This window comes from Phymastichus coffea, unplaced genomic scaffold (assembly GCF_024137745.1).
Source record: "Phymastichus coffea isolate CEN01 unplaced genomic scaffold, Cenicafe_Pcof_1.1 PCOF00013, whole genome shotgun sequence".
NCBI classification, from domain to species: Eukaryota; Metazoa; Arthropoda; class Insecta; order Hymenoptera; family Eulophidae; genus Phymastichus; species Phymastichus coffea.
The window spans coordinates 4892474-4913885 of record NW_026706824.1 but is presented as its reverse complement, the minus strand read 5'-3'; the positions used below and the strand labels follow the sequence as shown (position 1 = coordinate 4913885).

The 21412-nt window shown below is 35.7% G+C and overlaps 1 protein-coding gene across 14 annotated transcripts in view; it reads left to right on the top strand.

Annotated features, from left to right (window-relative positions):
* LOC131673140 (dopamine receptor 2-like) overlaps positions 1 to 21412 on the top strand; it is a 923047-nt gene that overhangs the window by 666376 nt on the left and 235259 nt on the right. For 13 of the 14 annotated variants that reach the window (XM_058950948.1, XM_058950958.1, XM_058950902.1 and 10 more), the window contains one exon: positions 582 to 808. The exons of the other annotated variant lie outside the window; for it this stretch is intronic. The gene's annotated coding sequence lies outside the window, so the exon portion shown is untranslated. The remainder of the gene's footprint in view (positions 1 to 581; positions 809 to 21412) is intronic. 14 annotated transcript variants of the gene reach the window in all.

Sequence of the window (21412 nt, the reverse complement as noted above, 5' to 3'; positions counted from 1 at the left end):
TCATCTTGAAATAACTAATCAATCCTAATAGTAAAGTTTTTGTATAGACTATTTCGAACAATAGTTTTTTGCTTCTCAAAGTTAGCTGAAATACAAAAAATAGACTTAATTATTCTATAGAATAGACCATAATTAACTCCTTTTACGTTTAAAATTTTTTATATATCGATATTATTAATGCATCTATTTAATTAAACTTTACCTATTTTATCTTTGGTTATATTCTAAAATGAATTGAATTTTGGAAAGTTATGATAGGATAATTACAGAAAATGTTTAAAATAGTTAATCTTGCACTGAAGTAGACTTAAGCCATGTTTCACAAATGGTTCATTAGCATTGGAAGCTTAAAAATCAGGTGCTAACAATAAGCTGAACATCAGATATCGAGATCTGGCTTTATTACCAACAATGATATTTAAACATTTACCGTCGCATAATGTATCGTAGACATCTAATTTATGTTTAACCGTTTAATCATTCGATAATTTAATTCTGTGTGCATAAACTAACTTTTTTTCAATCTTTTAATCTGTTCTAATACTTTTTAATTGTGGCAACATCATCTTCTTTTTCTAAAGCAATCCTGAGTGATCGATATAATCTGACAACTTGAAGGATGTAATGTAAAGAATTAAACAAAGCTATAATTATAATAGATGTGACGAACAATGACTGAGTATGATTAAGATTTTCATTGCTATTCTATTTATATTTTTGATGAGGATTTCCCTGTCCTGATGAGCTATCAAAACCGAGCGTTGCTGTAAGTGTTAAATTCATCAAATGATATTCCGGCTAATCTAAGGTAAGATTTTCACATAAGCGTTCTGTACATTTATTCAACATATGTTGAAAACTAACACGCACTTGCTATTAAAAAGTCTTCTTTTTCCTCAAGCTACTATTTATATTGTTTGGTAAGCACTAATTTCTTGCAGAACAATGCCACAAGCAGGGTAGATATTATAATTTCTCCTACGAGAATCACTTGCAGTGGTCAACACTGTAATCATTTTCGATTGAAAAAGCAGATGCACTTTTGATAATGTGTCTAATTAAGTTGGAATTAGTATCAGATTACATTATCATTTTTCTTTCTTCATCGTTTTGTTCATTCTGTTTATTTCCTAATTTAGCTGCTAACTGTATAAATGTAAGATCGTTATCAGGTGACTGGAGCAGATTTGAAGCTTGTCTATGCAACATTTTGTTTAAGTAGCTTTTCGATATCTTTCGTTTTATTCCCGTATTTATAGACGAACGAGATTTTTAGTAGGGGATAACCATGGGAAATATTTCCACGACGTTTGCGTTTTCTAGATTTCCTTGACATGGTATGAAACAAATATGAATAGGAATGATGAATCAATATTTTTAAATATGATATTGTGAACAGTTAAAAAAAATGTTTATTAAATAGAAAATATATGTAAATTTAAATTTTTGAATTTGAATAACTTGGATTATTTCAACTACAGAAAGTGTAACGGGGTTGATATCCGCTTATTTAATTATGCGCGCGATCACGTCGAAAAGCGCGCGGGATTACCTACACGTTCAAATTCGAAAACCGGAGAGCAGGAGGGAACGGGTGTCAGTCAACCAACTTTCTACTGTCGTGAAATAATAACATCGAAATTACAGTCAAGATCACATGCGAGATCGTTTATTATCTCTTATTTCTACAATGTATTCGGCCCGTGTGTTTACGTTTCCAAAGCGCGCGCGCGACAATAACATGCAGTGTGGGATCACTCGCCGCTCTTTGTTCGCCGGGTTAATACATGCACGCTTCTTATGCAGTACGAGAGATTAGTTATCGGCAATTATATAGCAATCGCAAAATTGAGCTGGCCAGCTTACCTTATTAGCAGTCGTACGGTGAACGAGAAAGAAAAAGTTCGCAACCAAATCTCGGAGAAGTCCGCTAAAGTAACCAAGCGGCTCTTGCTTTCGATTCGCCCTCGATGGCGAAACCTCACACTCACACACGCTCACACGCGTTCGTCTCCGTCAGGCGAAGGTACAGCTTATCTCTGCTCTAATCAATTCATCTTAGCACTCTGGAAACTCGGTGAAAACTCTCTTTTGTCACTAGCAGCAGCTAAGTGTCTGGGTTCTATTCTTCAACTCCTTCATTTTCATACGCGCGCGTTCCGTCTCGTCTCGTGCGGAATTCCCTCGTCACATCTTTCCCCAACCGATAGATGCTGCCCCTGCAGGCAGCCGCATGGTTGGGCTGTCAGCGCTAATAAAACTTTTACCGTCACAAAAGTTAATAGTTGAATAACTGCATTTTTAAAAAAACTTTATGGCAATCAAATTAATTCTTACTTCATCACAGAAACTTCGCATATAATTACAGAACTTCCGAATTCAATAAATACATTTTTTAGATATAAATATTGTTGAAAATATTATTGTTAATCAAATTGAACTAAAAATGTTATGAGCAAAATAACTCAATTCATTCTCATTTTGAAAAATTTTTAATCTATTATTCACACAGGATCCATTTGTTATGTTATATATATATAAACTGATGTTTGTTTCCGACTATTGCTGTTCTTATGTAGCAGTTTTCGCTTCTCTACCGCCAATTTATTAAATTTAAGGTAGGAATCGAACGGTGGTAGCGAAAGATCATGGTTGAAAGTTAACGAAATGAAAAATGTCAGCCTGACAAAGAGCATTTGGGATAAATTTGGCTCTAATTTGTCATTTTTATAATCAATTTCAAAAAAAGAAGCCGTTTTATACGCGCACACTTCGCCTTCTTCGGAGCACTTTCGCCGGGTAAAATCCACTGTTTCGACTGTTCCTTGGTCTCTGGTGTAAACCAGTGGATCCATGTTTCGTCGACTGTCACGAAACGACGCAGAAACTCCTTCGGATTGCGCTTAAACAGCGTCAGACATTGCTCTGAAGTTGTCTCACGGTAGCGCTTGTTGTCCGGAGTGAACGAACGCGGCACCCATCGCGCCGACAGCTTTCTCATGCCCAAAATTTCATGCAGGACATGACCCACGCGGTCTTTTGAGATGGCTACGATCTTAGCTATCTCGCGCACCTTCAATCGTCGATCTTCCAATACGTGATTGTGAATTATTGTCACGTTATCCTCCGTGGTAGCCGTTTTCGGAGCACCTGGACGTGGCTCTTCAAAAATCGACGTGCGACCACATTGAAACTCGTTAAACCAATTTTTAACGGTTGCCATCGAAGGAGAAGAGTCACCGTACACAGCATCCAAACGCTTTTTGATTTCGCTGCGCGATTTCCCTTCCAAAACAAGAATCGAATAACCAATCGATACTGCTCTTTTTCCATTATTCAAAAATCAACGGACACACTTGCTTTCACAAGCTCTCAAAAATAAACTATAACTCCGATCCGGCTGTAATCTTGATAGTAACCATCGATAAGGTTGTACTACGTGATAGAATATTTCTTTTGCGAGAGTGGCGTCTTTGGGCGGTGAGGCTAAGTACTTATCGGACCACCCTCGTACGCTTAATTGTCTTCTATCGAACAGAGTTGAACTCACCTTAATTCATGTGCCTTGTGACACTCGATGAATCTTAGGTGTGGGCGAATTTACGCCTAATCCGCTTAATTCCCTAGATGTAATCGAATTAAAACTTAAGCCTTTTACAATTACTTAAGCTAATGGGAAAATTAAATGACGTAATTGGCGAATAAATTTGACTGACTCTAATTAATAAAAAATAACTACAGTCTTTGCTGGGCCGAAAGACTAAGAGAGAGAGAGAGAAGATTCAAATTTTAACCGCGAACTAACGCTCGGCGCGAATACAAAAAATAAATATCGCTATTACGATTGACAAAATACTAAATGTATTTTGTCACGCGATAATGAAGGGAGGTGCACCTACCCTGCGGTGCAATTACGTTGATCAGCCGTAATTGTTGATGATGATAAATCAACTGCCGCTGCCCTCCTAATTATCCGCTACGCTGCCTCGATCTGCCTCAATATAACTTTGATGCTACGTCTGTACTGCTGCTATTAACTGTCACAGAAATACCGTTGCACTCACGCACGTAATTGTCCCAAGGAAAACTTTATATTGGCGAAACAACGTGCAAAACACAAATCGGTGGTAAACTCGCGTGAATAGCTGAGGCGTAACTGCTTATTCAAAAGATCGCGCGCCCCCTCTCTCTCTTAATAGTTCGAACTAACGCGTAAGAAGCAGAATCGCGAACGGATAGATTAATTGAATCGACTACCGTTGCAACAACTTTATGTTTAAATAAAATATTAATTATCTATTTATTGATAACATTAATAATTAATAATTAAACTGATATCAAAATCAATGAAACCAATTTTTACTCATGTTTCTAAGATATTCATTATGAATTTAGAGTATCCGCATTATTTTAATAATTAATACTTACAATGTAATAAACAAATTAACTTTGCATATTGAGATTTAATATAATCTAGTAATTAAAAGCAATTAAAATTATTATAATCTAAATCTATGCCCTAAAATCTATATACAAAATGCTTTGTTTCATCACAATTACTATCAATGAATATATTTTAATAAAATAACAAAACTATTATATCTATATCTATATGTATGTGACGTCACACTCCTTATATGGTCATGAAATTTGACTCTGGTACTAAGACAATCAAATAATATGTGAGGTGGCACCGTTTGATATGCTAATTGATGTAAACAGGTTGATGAGTTTAGCGGGTTGCAGTCATTCAGTGAAATAAGAAAATAGCTCATAGATAGGACCGTTACAGTATAGATTATTTTCGATACTTTCTCAAAAATTTGACCATTTCTGTTTGGTGTGCATTTAGAAAATAAAATTTTTTTAAAAATCATTTAATGCTAGGCGTGCAACTTGAAATCCGATTTTATAAATGGAATTTGGTTACAGGTGCGTAATTTAAAAAATTTATTCTAGAAATTGTTCTAGATTAGTCGCGTTATATGGAAATAGATTTTTTAAATGGAGTTTGGTTATAAATTTATTTGGATATTATGTTAGCAAGTTAAACCATTTTAATTCTTTTTTTATGACAGTTCTAACTCCGCTGCCATCTATGAGGAACAATCATTTATTTGCCCCTCCAATTACTTTTTATTATTTTTTTATAAAAAACGTGTTATTAGTCGATTTCATCAACTTTCGTGAAATCTCTGCTAGGGGTATCGGTGCGACGTCGGTCATGCAGGGGACAGTCATATTAACAGCGACTCCACCTCGTATTCTTCTCCTTCTTGTTTAGCATTCATGTCAATAATTTTAGGATTTTGTAATGCACACACCGGCAAAGAGCTGTATTTGCATTGGCGATAATATACACAAAATGTCATATCATCACTAGAATGATTACTGAGGGATGGGCAACTCATGTTAGTTTCCATATCTACAGCTGATTTATAGGTTAAAAAAGACATCATTGCATTTATCAGTAAATTAATAGAAATTAACTTCAAATTATAATCATATACATCCTCCGCAGTTACATGTTCAACAAGATTACTTTTCGCGCATCTTTGAGGTACACTTTTTCGCAAAACAGCAAATTTAATTGCAGTATTGTGGTATTGCAGTCAGAAACTATGAGACATAGTTTTGACAAAAAAATAATAAGACCGTATACGGAAAGAAAAAAATTGGCACTGGATTAACAAGGAAAAAGAAGAACATTACACTGAAAAAAATGGTAAGCACTGCCTCGAAAGCTGTAGCAATACCGATTAATAGATCAGTGGTAGTTATTCGCTTGGCTTTGAAAGTTTTAAAGAAACTAGAAAGATAGCTGGTGGTAAAAAAAATAAAATCGTGCCTCGAATATTGCTAGTTTTAGTGGTGCACTACCATTCCTTATTCTACTATTTGCTAGTTTAACTGCAACTAGTACTCTCACTAGATGTTGCCAGTATAGCAAAGGCTATCAATGATGCAAAGGTAGCTCAAAAACAATTTAATTGAAGGAATCTCGAAGATACAATCAGACAATGGAAGCTATAGCTATGGGTAAAGGATTATACTTAAAACTTTATAAAAGGGAGTTTGGTCAATATCTGAATCCATGGTCACAAAGATTAATAAAAAAAGTTTGAACAAATGAGAATAACTAGTAAAGCACTAAGTGACTACGACTCAATAAAATACATGAAATTAATGAAGATTCCAAATTTTCGTGGAGTATTTGTTATAAATGATCTACCTGGTGGAAGTCTTCACTATAGGGAATCAACAATCATTAATTCAGATGATAAAAGTCGACTTGGTAGGCACTATCGCTTTTTTGGCATATCGCAAGACGGGCAAGAAAGCTGTCTACTTTGACCATTCTGGTCATCTACAACCTCCATTGAATTTATTACTTTATCTGAATGTTGATAAAGTGAAATACAATCCCGAGAGATTATAATACTTATAATTGTTGTCATCTTTGTTAACAGTTTTTGTTAAATAAACTTAACAAACTGAGAATTCCATAAGAAGCTGTACATGCTAATATCAAGTCATTCAGTCGAAAACTAATATAGAGAACTGACTGATATTGAGTTTTTTAGGTACATCATCGATACTCTAGGCCTTCTACTTTCCTCCAATAGATCTATCACCGAACAAGGGATAGGTCATAGGCTTAATAGAACTGCTATCGTTCGACTCTATACCAAACATCGAATCACCTAACAATAATTTGATGCTGGTCATGAGAAATTTGTTTTACCTGAAGAAAACTTACAAAGAGATTTAGGACTTGCTTCAAACCACATTGGCTAAAAGACGGTATGAAAATTACTCTCAAACTAAACAAGAGTAACTTACACAATTTCATCAATTGCACTCACACAGCACACAGGTGATTTTGAAAAAGAATACTCCATTGACTAACTATTGGGCTTTGGATAAAGAGATCTGTCGCCGAATATTTCTCATCACTTAGACAGACTTATTTACATATTGAAGATTAACGCATTGACGTAGTATAATCTCACTTAAGGATCATATATAAATGCACATAAGGACGTAGTATTAATCAGTTTTTTCCAGCTGTCCCATCATGATATAAAATCGTTGAAGTACCTTCTCATTCAACGTATTATCTGATAATTTGGAAGTATACTAATCATCTACAAATACGTACTGTTGATCAAGGCGGCAACTTGGTTAACTTTCAAGGAGGAATCATTACCGTACGAGTTCACATCAAGACTATAAGTTAATGAGCTTTGTTTCAACAGAAAAGTAAGAGTGCCTACATAGTTCACCATGACAACGAATCGTCAGTCGACAGCGAACTACCCAAGCGTTAACAGGTCTAAACATACAATTCCTGAAAAGTTTCGGTCTAAAAATCGTAAGCCGTTGTAGAAGATAACCCGCATACTACGTTGTTGATCCCAATGAACTGGAAGACATTCTAAGTATCCAAGCAGATATCGCATTTGATGAATCTATCGTTCAGTATGAAATTCATGCGTACAAACCTTACTCATCATCGTCATTCAACAACATCGACGAAATTTGGATTTCAATTCAACATCAAGATTTTTATCTTCTACCATAACGCAGCATGCTTCATATCTTTGGTAAATTGACAGCACCGGATGGGACAGTAACGAATAAAACTAAATTTGTGAAGCTAAATGCCATTGAAATTAACAAGTCAAAGAATTTAGGATTGACCAGTGCTATGAAGAACTGTCTTTCACTCAATTCAAGCCAAAGTTTGATTAGCGAAAATACCGGATGGTGTTGTAATAATGATATGATAAATCTTATCAATAACGATTGTTATTTTGATTTCTCTATTTCACTTACAAGGAAGATAAGGAACGCGTGTGGAACTGATTTCAATGAAACTGTGATATGTTGTAGAGAACTAAAAAATAAGTGACACGTATTTTTTTATGTGTTAATAAACGGTTTAAAGGGATGAAAACTACACCCAAAGATCGACCCAAAAAACCGTTTTTTCAATATATCTCCTTTCCTATATACGATTTTTTTCTAAAAACAAATGGTAATTGTTTGTTACTGAATAACAATATCATACAGCACACCAAGGTCCGCAGGAGTGGCATCCCTTATTTTTCAAGAGAGCGAAAGTTATTTTTTTCTTGAATTTTTGTCTCGGAAAAATACAAATTTAATCCAAGGTCAATGAGACTTTTGTACTATGTATACCTGAAAAGAATTTTTATAACGTGGGGATGAAAACGGATTATGGACTAATGATTGTAATTTTATAATATTATTCCTCTTAAGCAACTCTAATTCATCGTCGATATAGCTAACATTATTTGAAAATTGCTTAACAAAATTTTTTCAAGTACGGAATCCAAAAACATCTAATGACTGAATAATCTAGTAGTTCCGATGCGTATATGTTTCAAATGTACTGTTTTATCATGCGGCGTAGCTTCCTCTACAGCTACTGGATAGTGACCGCTCCATGAATTAATTAATAACATTGTTATAGTTCCCACATTAGAAAAATATACTTCTTTCAACCATGTTTTTAAGAGATCTGTAAATATTTTTTTTAATATTTCATATTTACAATACATGAAAAATTATTTTACCTGAATTCAGTCTTCCAGATTTCGAAGTAGCAACATGCACGTTTGTAGGCGTGAATATTTTTTGTAATACGATTAGTCCAAAATCTCCGGTACGTTTTTGCAACACCAAAAATAAAGGTAATAATAGTTTTCCTTCTGCTGATATCGTTGGTTGCACGGTGTAGCTATGAGTAATGGATGATGCAGATTGTACAAGACATTGTACTTGTTTCTCCCCTTCAACTGCTAAGGTGCGGCCAGAGTGCAATTCTAATTGAAAACCGCTCTGATCTGAATTAAAGGTATTCTCAATACCTACTTGATTAATTAATAGGTTGACATTTGACAAAAATTCTATCTTTTTTGTTTGCGATTTTTTTCAATTTCCTATACTCTTTTTGGTTATAAATTCATTTATTTTTCTAGATACAGTTCTGTGAGCTTTCTTAAATTTTGTAACCCACCATTTAGAAACTGTAATTCTTAAGTCTTCATTTCCATTTAATTTTTGAGCTTGTAAAGCCCATCTTTTCAAAGCATTGTCATGAATTATAAAACCAGATTCAAGAGCGGCGTTAAAATGTTCTAAAATATATTCGCAAATTCTTGCAATTTTCTGTCGATATGTACCGCCTTAATTAATTTGGTGTGCCCAGCGACATTGTGTTTCAGATGTGACCTTATGAAAATGATTTTGTACCGTTTGAAGAGAATGAGTTTTTCTTTTTCAGATCTCCAAAAGTCGATAACTCTTTTCTTATTTTCAAAACTCAAGGACTCATTCTGGCTAGTACATTTATATGTAGGAAACTCAGGATCCTCAGGAAGTGTATGCAAATTTTTTTCCTCGACGATATATGCGTTAGAGTCTTTGAACTCCTCTTGAAAATCTAAAGATTCTTCCATAATCATATCTATGTTAACATCTGCTTCTAGCAAATCTAATAATATCGTATGGAAATGATCATTGATTTTAATTTCCTTGAGATTGTAAGGACTTTCTCGGATAAAGAGTGTTTGGAAGTAAGCCAAAAGCATATTTATCACATTTAACGGATTAACTTTCATTTTCAATGCTAAAAATTCATAAATTGTTCATGAAAGTGTGAATATATATTGATAGAATCTTTTAGGCTTAACAAATAAATGATCATAATTGATTTGTGAAGAATTTTAGATGCACGCATTATGCTCTTTGAGAATTTTAAATAGTCAAAAGTTATCTTTATTTTTATATTTTTAGTCAAAACTTTTTCATAAGCACACAAAGAAATAAGCTTGTTACACTTATTCATATAGAACCATAATATAATGCGCGAAAATCTATATTTTATATAAGTATAGATACAAAATTTTACACAAAACTAACTTCTTTGTTCTAAAACTTTCATGCAAATCAATTTCTCTATTCAACCTTTCTTTTTTCTCAACGAACTCTCACAAGAAATAAACTGTTTGAATACTAGACTAACTATTTAAGCAGTATTAATAATAATCACAATAATATTTTGAAAAAAAATGGGCAACTAACTCACAACGAAATGTGTAACTCGCCCGCAAGAAACCGTGGCATTGACTGCGACGAATGAAAAGTGCTATAACGGGGATTCAGCCCGGTTTACCCCGTAAATATAAAAAAAATAAGAAACAATAAATGAGGAATGTCTCAGCGAAGTCTGGAGCCTTCTGGATATTCCGTCTTTTCAGGTCTGTTGCTCGTCACGCCGGTGATAGGATAGCCAGATTCGCGCAGATTCGTAGTGTTGGCTGAAGAACACGAAAGTCGAAGATTCAAGAGTAGGCGTAGGTGCGAAAAAGCGGAACGTTCGAAGTAGGCGGCGGGATACGATTAAATAAAAAGAAACTTACGGTGAACAGTATTTTTAATCAATAAAGGTTAACAAAAGTGGTTGGAAGGAGGGAGAGAGAGCACGGTGAAAGGGTGGATGAAGAGAGAGTAAACCAACAAGCCGGTACTTACAATCGCGGTGCTCGTCCTCTAAGCATGCAAACGAGTCACACGGTTTGCGTAGACGCGCACGCACGAATTGTAGGGCACTACATACACTATGCGGCTCGGTTTCTTCTAACGAGAGTTCCTCGCGCAATTAAGTCCTGTTCTAGCAGCTACGACCCACGTGCGTAGATCCTCTGCAGGGCCAGACGACGTCGCAATTCTTTTCTCGATAAGGGCACGCTCTCTCCAAGATCGAAGGAAAAGGGAGGCGTCTGTTCACAACTAAGATCCAAGCAAGGAAAATCGTCGGGACAAAGAACTCTGTCCTCTCGCTCGCGAGTCCACACAACAACTCTCTAGCGTGCCGCCGGCTCGACTCTCGATTTCGTTCTCATGAGTCAATCAGTGCGCGCCGTCACTCGCTATGGCGCGACTATGTTTTTCTCTCTCTCTTCCTCCCTCTCTCCACGCCTTGCTGTCGCGCACGGAGGTATCCCTGCGCACTCGTATCTCTCTCTCACCTCACTTACATTATATCCGAACAGAAGGGTAATTACATATGCAGATATAAATTATAAATGAATATAAACATAATAAATTCATAAATACATAGGGTAAATTCGGAGGAATATGTTATATTTACATATCGTTACTAGGGAGAGAGAGATATAACGAGTTTGCAATTTTACTCGTTATAGTGCATTTTTTGTTAATATTTGGAGAAAATGGTAAACTATATATCATTCAAAGTATTGGCCATCGTTAGACCCGATTTTTCACCATCTGTTAGGTAGAATACGGATCCCGCGTTGAAAAAATTCCTCATCTTTTGAGGTGATTCAAAAATCGATCCAATTTTGGGCTTCTTCGTAAGTAGTAAAATATAGTAATGGTTTCATTAGGATGGAGTAGCTCATAATAGATCACTCCGAGCTGATCTGATCATATACACATAAGAAGCTTCTTACCATGAATATTTGGTTTGGCCGTTGAAGTTGATGGATGGCCGGGCTTACCCCACGATTTTTTGCGCTTTGGTTTATCGTAGTGGATCCACTTTTCATCTCCCGTTACGATCCGATTTAAAAAAACTCTTACGATTGTTGACTAGTAACAATCAATTTCCAGTTGAATTTAGAAATTTGTTATGTAGAAGTAGAGATACCTTGAAAAATGTACTTAAAGACATATTTCAGAGGTTATTTTCATGTTTTTAAAACATATATCCCTATAAAAAATAATCTTTATCTCTTGTTTTTCTAAAAATTCATAATCGACCGAAATTCACTTGAAATCTACGGCCCTTTACTCGAATAAGAATGAAAATTATCTAAGGGTAGTTTACCCCCTATACCATATAAAAAAAAAACCGAAACACGTAAACTTTAATTTTCAATGTCCTTTAGGACAATATAAGTTTCGTTGACCTTGGATTACGTTTATATTTTTCCGAGATAAAAATTCAAGAAAAAAATAAGATTGAATGCATAGAATTTCTTTCATTTTATTGAAAACAACAAAGTAGTATACAGTTTATTATATCACTGAATTACTGCAACTAGTCTAACGTATCTATCTGTTTATTCAAATCAATACATCAAGCGGTGCTACCACACTGTTTACACGATTGTATACAAATAAGAGTCGAATCAAAATAAACAGCGTGACGTCACAAAGTAATATATATAGATATAATGATATTAGATATTAAAAAAAATATGTTAATTAGAGATAATTTTAATATAACAAAGTATTGATTATATAGATTTTAGCACGTAGATTCATAATATAATAACAAAAATTACATTCAATTATGAAATAATAATGAATATCAATATGCAAAGTTAATTTATTTATTACGTTAATAATATGAAATATTAGAAAAATGTAAATAATTTATATGCAAAATGAATAAATATAGAACATGAGTAAGAATTGGTTTCATTAATAACAGTTGAATAATAACTGTTATTAGTAATTAAACAATTAATAATTTATTTAAACAATAAGCTGTATATAGAACGAAAGTATTAATTTTATACTTGAAAATAATAGCTTTATAACTTAGGAATCTTAGATAAATAATCTAATAATCGTATTATAAGATTAGGAAAAACCGTTACAAATATAAAAAATTAGTTATAATTCAAATGTTATTAACTAATGTAAAGATTCATTTTTGGAAAGTACCTCTAAATTGAATCAACTATAAAGTTATATAAAAATTTATCAATTTTCTATTGTTAATATTGTAATATCACGTTAATTAACTTTATTAGTTAATAACTTTTGACGACATTATTTGCGATAATTGTATATTATATAAAATCAACGAATAACAAATTTTGTAAAGCTTACATATGTCAAAAGCTTAATATTAAGGATTATTTTCTTGTAAATTAAGAAAACTCATTTCTGTAAATTCACGAATATCTCTCGAATATTCGATGACATCTCTCCTGCAAAAATAAGCGGGAAAATCTGTATATAAATAGGCCCACCTTTGCACAGGCTAGCATTCACTTCTAGTCTTGCAAGATGAGCGCATGAGTCTGAATAAGCTTGGTTAATGCCTAAGTTCTTTCTCTCATTGTGATTAACTAAACAAGACTGCCCCTTCCTTATAATTCGAGCTCGACTTATAGAACATTTCGCGCTATAAGAAACTTGGGCCGAATTATATCCTATCTAATAAAGACTTTAGCTCTGCTTATGGGACAATTCGCACCATGAGAAACTAGGGCATCGTCTGACTTTCCCTGAAATATTGTACTTATTATATATATTTGATTTGTTTAGTATTATCAGAGTACATTTGATTTATCTATTTATTGACAAGTAGAGTAAAATTATTAGAAACAAATTCTTACTCATTAGCTAGATACGAGAGTTCGAATTTTTATTATTTGTAAGTGATACGAACATCACAAAGTAGAACGTTAACCGGTCTATCAAGCCTAAGACGTATCCCTTACGAAGTGATAGCTCTATTGGAGAAAAGTATTAGGCCTCGAATATCGATGATGTACCTGAAAGACTCATTGTCAGTGCTCTTTCCGTCATAATTCTCGACTGAATGACTCGCTATTGATATACACCTCCTTATATAGCTCTCCGTTAAGTTTATTTGAGAAAAACTGTAAAGATGACCGCAGTTATAAGTATTATAATCTTGATATCTTTTGCGATTTTATTTGACTTTATCAACATTCAAATAAAGCAAGAAATCCAATAGAGTTTGTAGATCATCAAAACTGTCTAAGTAGACAGCGTTCTTGCCCGTCTTGCGATAGGTCACCCAATGCATACCAGATCCACTTTTATTATCTAAATTAATAATTGCTGTTTCTATATAGTGAAGACCTTCAGCAGTTAGATCATTTCTTATAAATACTCCACTAAAATTTGAAATCATCATCAGTTAGCATATTTTTTTGAGTCGTAGTCACTTAGTGCTTGACTAGGTAATGTCATTTCTGTGAACTTTTTTTTTTACCTTTTCTCGACCATGCTTTTATATATACACCAAATCTCTTTTTGTAGGGTTTCAAATATAAACCTTTACCCATCGTGATAGCTTCCATTTTCTGATTGTGTCTTTGAGTTTTCTCCAACTGATTTCGAGCTACGTTTGTATCATTGACAACCTTTGCTATACTAGCAGCTTCTCCAGTGAGAGCGCCAGTCGCATTTAAACTAGCAAATAGTGGATTGAGAAATGGTAGCGTACCAAAAATTTTCGCTGAAACTGGTAATATTCAAGGTATGATAACACGACCTTCACTATCAGCCATCTTTACAGCTTCTTTAGCAGCTTTCAAAGCATGCAGCACTTATAATTATTTTCAGTGTAATTCTCATCCTCTTCCTTATCAATCCAGTACCATTTTTATTCATATTTATCACTGTTGTACAATTGCTGTATTATTGAGCACTGCGGTATATAAATACTCATATTTATACTCATGGCTCGGTAACAGTTGAGATAAGAAACGATACACATCAATTTTAAAAAGTAGTCACTGAGATTTTGTAACAAAGTTGTTTTATCACCAATTCTTTATAATGGGAGATAAAAGGCGCTTTCGCTCTGAAGGACCTAAAGGGGGATAGGTCAATGAATGATTTCGTGCGTAAACTTCGAAATTTAATGCAAAATTATTATTATTGTAAACTACACAATCTAACTTACAAGAATAACAACTAATAAAAAAATTAATAACACATTAACTCGCATGTCTTACCGTTAACAAATAATGCCGAGAACGCTCGAATTTTATTTTTACTACCGATAAGGTATAAATCGTAACAGGGTCGTCTTGACAATCTGCGTTTTAAATAAGTCGCTTCTTTTACAAAAAATTTTGATAGCTGAGGAGTAAACACCTGGCTACCAAGTATTGTCGTACTTAGCCTATCTGGTGAAACCCGAGAGAGAGAGAGAGAGAGAGAATAACGAAGACAGAGAGATAACTTGACCTTTGTGCCCCTGGTTTATCAGGAGATCCAGATCTCGCTGTATGGCCGAAGCACGAAGAGATACCGTCGCCCTCGTAATGATTGGATATCTGCAGGGTCAAGGAAATTTCTTTGAGCGAATCTGAGACACTGATCTCACCGGATAAAGCTCGACCTAACTCAGTCGTGATATTTGAAAAATAAGATAACCTTAGAACATTCTTCTGCTTGGATAGACATAGAAATGTGATTATTTTTATCTGTGTCACTCATACGCGAGGATTCCAAATCATTTGATTAGAGACAATGTTAATTTTTCGGCCATATTTCGTCAAGACGATGTCAATTTACGACCTCGTATTTACGATGATCATGTAAACTGAAACATGTCTTTTGTTAAATTCAAAGAAATTTTTGTAAGATGTTGGCAAGATCACAGGTATGGTTTCATAGTTATCTATCGAGATAGAGCAATGAATCATGGCAGATATAGGAAAGGTTTTGATTGTTTTTCTATAAATATAATAACATAGTCATCAGTTAAACATTACGTATTGAATAGTTGAAGAGGTATTACGGCTGAATTTGAGCAGAAAAGAAAGTATTGATGCAGGTGATCAAAGTCCGTGACGCCATCAGACGTAAGCATTGGTTGTTGAAGGAAGAAAAAACAAATTTTTAGAAGATACTGGACGAGACCTTCAAATATATCCTTGCTCCTTGGGAGAAACTTGTCACAGCGAGTAGTAACAGTACTAAAGAAACCAAGAAAAAAGGTCAGTTCTCAAAAAGAACGATAAATCTAAGCTGAATGTGACCTCTCATGCTGACGAAATTTTTGAACTCAAGGATTCCAACTACTACAATGAAACTTCTGATGAATTCAATCATATTATTCGAGCACAGAACACTTCTTTTGAAGCTGCTGACAGTCAAATTGATGATAATGACGATAATGATAACGATAATGATCATGAAAACCGTTATTACTTTGATAGGCCTAAATTCAAGGATTCTGTATCTGGAAAGTGGTTTGTGGATAAATATGGAATGCTTAAACAGGGAGAAAATTATGTAACTGGTAATTTATCAATCACTTGAGGAAAAGAGTTTTACAATAAACATTTCAAAGAATTGATGAAAAGGTATAATATTATTTTATATTCAATGTTCAGTAACCCTCAAGAACAACGTGGAAAAAGTTTAATCTCCGTGAGAACTATAAGTGGTTGAATACTACCTGACTTGATAGCGACCTATTTCAGCATGATTATAATGTAGAGAGTACCATTCTCCAAGTCATTAAAGTCCTTCTTGGGAAGGAACGGACCCACCATAACTTTATTCAGGTTTTCGAAATCCATTCTATAACGAGAGAAATTTATTAGAGCTATGCTTATTGCTCTGAAAGGGTTTTCGTAGTCAACATTGCCCTTACTCTGATTCAGAGTTAGTATTCACTTTTTGAATCTCTTGCTTGGAGGTTCTTTGTTATGCTCCTGCTACTGCTGCTCCCGCTGCTGCTGCTGGAACTCATCATCACTGCTGGAACCGTAGCTTATGATACTATACACGGCCAGCCGTGCGTCATTTTTTTAGCCACCCCCCCCCCCCCCCCAAACATCGAGCGTCCGATTTCGTTTCTCCCTCTCTATCATTCTTTTCTATCTTACCTCGAAAGTGGACGCTAATTTTGTCTTTGAGCTCAGCTGATATACGACTCTTATAGTGCTTCCAGAGAAGTTTTTCTGGAGAAGCGAGCATTAAGCAACGCTTGTCATCATCGGCACTCAGCGTCACTTTTTTTCCCACTCCGTCCGAACATGATAGAGTTTACTGTGGATAGTAAATTACTCTCTTTTGATTATTTCTTCCTCCTCCAAACAGCGTCGCTAATCCTCGATGTTAATAGTGTTCTTACCGTCTACGACTTGATCCCTTTGATCTTCTTAATGGAACTCTGATCTTCTATACTAATAGCATACATTTCATTGCAGACACCGATAAATTCAAGCATAAGTTTACTGGCACACTCGTCCTTCCTTATCCCAAAAACTTTTTTATTGACCAATGGAAAACCATATAGATTTCCTTTGGAATAATCTGACGTGTCGGACTTGTAGAAGTTATTTTTTCATTATTTCGTAGACGTCCCTTCTCTTCAATTCGCAGATAATAAGTTTATCGGTATCGGTATAGAGTAATTTACATTTATCTTAGAAACATCTCTTTCCTGAAGCTGTAATGCAAGTCGTAGACTAGAATCTTGGACACGTCCAACACGCAGAGTGTGATGTATATAGATTTGTTGATGTAAACACCTGTCCATGATAGTTGAAGCGCCACCAAGTTTTCTTCGAAGATTGAGCTACTATGGAAATGGGCTGCGGCAATACGAGTCTCTGCACCATATCGTTCTTTCCACTTGCTGACGAGTCTGACGTCAACCCTTTTCCTCTCACACTCCATCGTCTTGCTATAGACTACGTTAGTCATAAATTTGTAGAAGAGTTTTACGAACTCGTTCAGAGATGGCTTTCTCTTCTTCGTGTTCAGATTAATATAAGCCTTGAGCCAGAGACTTTGCTTGAAATTGATCGCTCGATGTTTTTACACAGCTTAAGTCCATTGGTAAGAGCTCGCTTTAGCATTCGGTAGTGGATGATATAATGCTCCTTATTATAGAGATTAGTGAGAAGCTTCTTCTGTGTAGACCCTGAAGGAGCAGAACAGAAAAAAGATCTTTCTGCGCATCGTGTAGTTTCTTCGGATATTCCAAATCAACTTCCAGGATGTAACCGATGGGACTATCGTCTGCCACATAAAAGTTGAATTTCTCCGGATGCTCAATCCACTGAAAGTTTGTATAGGGCAGAGATTGCGCTATCGCCTAACCGTAGAGATTGTTCACGTCGTCGTACATCAGGTACTACATCTCCTCGATCTTGTTGTAGACCTTACCTATATACGGGTTGCAGTCTACAAAAAGTAGCTTGTCCGTCTTGAGATACAGATCAGAATACTATCCGAGAATCTTAATATTGAATACCTGCAATACATTCTGCGCATGCGCATAGCCTGCATCGCTCACAGCTCCGTTGGTGAGTCAACTGTGAAAAGTTTCCTTAACTGGTAGATGTTCCTGTTCCAGCTTATCGAGACAGGGTCACAAACTTGTAGAGAAATACACTGTTTCTGCGCAGTAGTTGAATTTGCTCCAGAGTAGCCATCTTTCTCAAACTTTCGTTGAGCGATATCGAATTCATCCAAGGAGGATGATAACTTGTCTAACAACGATAGCATGAATCGAAATGAATCGATGAAATAGAAGTGTATGTCCATATTATCAATGTTGTTGGAGAATGAGATGTATTTTTCCTTATTTTCGGCGAGAAGTGTAATTCGGCCCATAAAATTATTTGCAGTTGCGACCTCTTGGAAGAGCGAGTCGTATACAGTGAGATTGTGAAAAACTATAGGAATGAACGAAAGAAGAGATGGCTAAATCCCAATCACTATACAGTACAGTTTATGACTGAACACGGTGCTGTTAAGACATACCTCCATAAAAGCGAATTATGCAAAAACCAACTGTGTAGTTGTGGAGAAGTAGAAAGCGAAAACCATATTCTCTTTGACTGCCAAGAATTAAGGGAACCAAGAAAGCCATTAATAGAGGCTGTTAAAGAGGAGGGCCATACATGGCCTTGCTCTGAAACGGCCCTAGTATCTAGCAGGAAAATCTACAAAGTCATTGAAGACTTTTCTAGAAAAGTTATAAAGCCCAGGGAAGGAGCACCTATAAAGAAGAGACAGCACAGAAAAGTAGTTACCAACTACAGTAGAAAGACGCCGCCTCTTACAAAGTCCTTAACCAGAGGACAAAACTCGTGCAATAATTAAATTAATTTTTGAACTCTAAATAGCTAAATAAAGCTTGAACTTTTGAACGATAATTTTTGTACATTAAACTTTAGAATTAGATTCTGTTCAAGTTCAATAATTCGAACGCTAATTAGAACATCCGATTTAGCTTAATTTCGGAACTTGATTTGAATGAATGGCATGACTGGCTCAAATACTGAAAACTGCCTGGGGAGTCGCCTTGTCGGCTAGGCGAGATCCCGACCCCGACCCAAAGTCAACAAATATTGAACGAAAGAGCAGAGATCACCATTAGCGAGTCATAAAAGCCTTTCCATAGAAAGCGAAATCCGAAATTGGGGCGAAAATCGGGAAACAACTTTTCAAATGACGGATACCCACCAGCGTGAGCGGGAATGACCGAAACGCAATGGGAAGACGTGCCCTGGTACGTCGAAGCGAGGGACCTGTGAGTCATGGGAGCAATCCCTTAATACAGGTACGCAAGGTGGAATGTTTTTGAATGAGCACAGGAGGGGAGGCTTAGCTGGTTGATCGACTTAGGAATTTCTTCTGACTGTCCTAGCTGGGTCTTTCTTTTGACATCCCAATTTGGGTTGGCCTCTGCGGGGTAGTGGTACCTGGTCAAGCAAATCTCGTAGGATTTGTATGCCGCGCGCTTCCGACGCAGTAGACGTCGGGACAACTAGAGTCCCGTCGCGCGGGGGGGTCAAGCCCTTAGTTCCTCTCTCCTTGAGCGTTGAACTTTGAAAAGATCGGTACTCCTTTCGAGGAGGTCGCCGTCTTAGATTAACAAGGTTTCGACTTCCTGTAAGCGTCAGGGATGTCGTAGCAAACTTGACTTCCGGATCTCCAAAGTATCTTCCAAAGCGAAGGAGTGAAAGACAGTGGGTTATGCCAACCTTCGGCGCCCAGGAAGATGGGTGGTAATGTTTGATTACGCTGTGCCTCCCCCAAAATGGAAAAGTGTGAAAACGCATACTCTAACTATAGAAATGAACGATGCGTTTTGATAGTTGAGATTACAGGAATTGTATGTAGCTCTCCTGTAACTGAAATAAATGAAATGGATAAGTAACAATAAGGTAAGTAGTTTTTTATTTACTCACCGGTTTTTTATTTTATCACCTCTCAGTGATCTCTGACTTTCATTTGGTCCTCTTTGAAAGGTTTTTGATGAATATGACAAGTCTTAGCCACAAAGAATAAGAATATCTCTTGATCCAAAACTCTCATACCTTTAGCATTCTTGTATCTCTCCTCTAAATCAGTCGATAGAGTCTGCACTTGCTGAACGAGCTATTATACAAGAGATAATTCCTCATCTGTCATCTTACTACAGGTTATTTAAATGGGGCGGTTGTCGTCAAAGCTTCATTTTACATATAAACCAATGCTGTAAGCCTCGCGCTCTTCAACGATCTTTCACTGGTTTCAAGACACTCTCCAAGTCAGCATAGATAACTAATGATAACCATTCACTACGATCATGATTTTTAAACTGTAAGATCTTGTTCGTCTCTGTAGGAAGATCAATTCTGCAGATATTTAATTGCCAACAATCCATTGCATGAGCTTCAAAATAACATCAAAAAGTAGTGCATACGACGATTGCAGACGAAGCATATATGCTCATGGATAGATATTTGTCTTTGGATCAAACGAGAAATATTCCTAATCCACACGTAATGGAACTTTGGAACATATTATCTATCGTCATCGTCTGATTGATTCTCAAAGCTTTCATCAATGTAAACATTCTATATAAGCAAGTTTACATGATTGTCTCTTTCCAGAGAGAGGATAGATGACAAGGTGAGACTTCAAATTGTTGATCATACTTTTTGAATATGTACAGATTAATGGAAATATTACTGGTTATCTCAAACTTTTTAATATTCTTGGGCTATACGAGATATTTAAGATCTTTGAATCTATGATCGTTTACATAACGATAATAGTTGCTAACTTGATGTGGATATACGTCTATTGAATACAATGCCGAGAGAAGCACTGATTATCTTCGTTTTTCTCGTTGACACAGGCTCTTTTTCCAGCAAAAAAGGATGGAAGTGTGATGAAAGAGCTCCTCCTCAAAGGATTAAGTTTGTTAATGAGTCCCAAGATGGCTTTCATAAATCAGTCAGAATCCCTTTTTTGAAATTTTTCCATCTCTTTCTTGATGACTTACTTGATGTTATTTTGAAATCATTGAGATAAATTGTTGGTCTGAAAAATAGTAGCATATTTCGTGATAAAATACTTCACTGCAGAATTTTCTTTGCCACTTTTCTGAATAATAAGCTCCACTGTTAGCAAGTGTATCTCGAACGTGCTGCATTTATGAAAGAGATGATTTCCTAGTGTCCACGATTGATGATAATTCCAGTGTGACTTCGATTGTTGAACGCTGATTGGATGTCTTGCCAAACAACTCCTCTCTCATCTCACTAGTGTTGCTATGCTCCGTCAAATCTCAGAAAGCCATTCAGTCTATTGTGAGTGAAGAGAAAATGACTCATATTGCTCT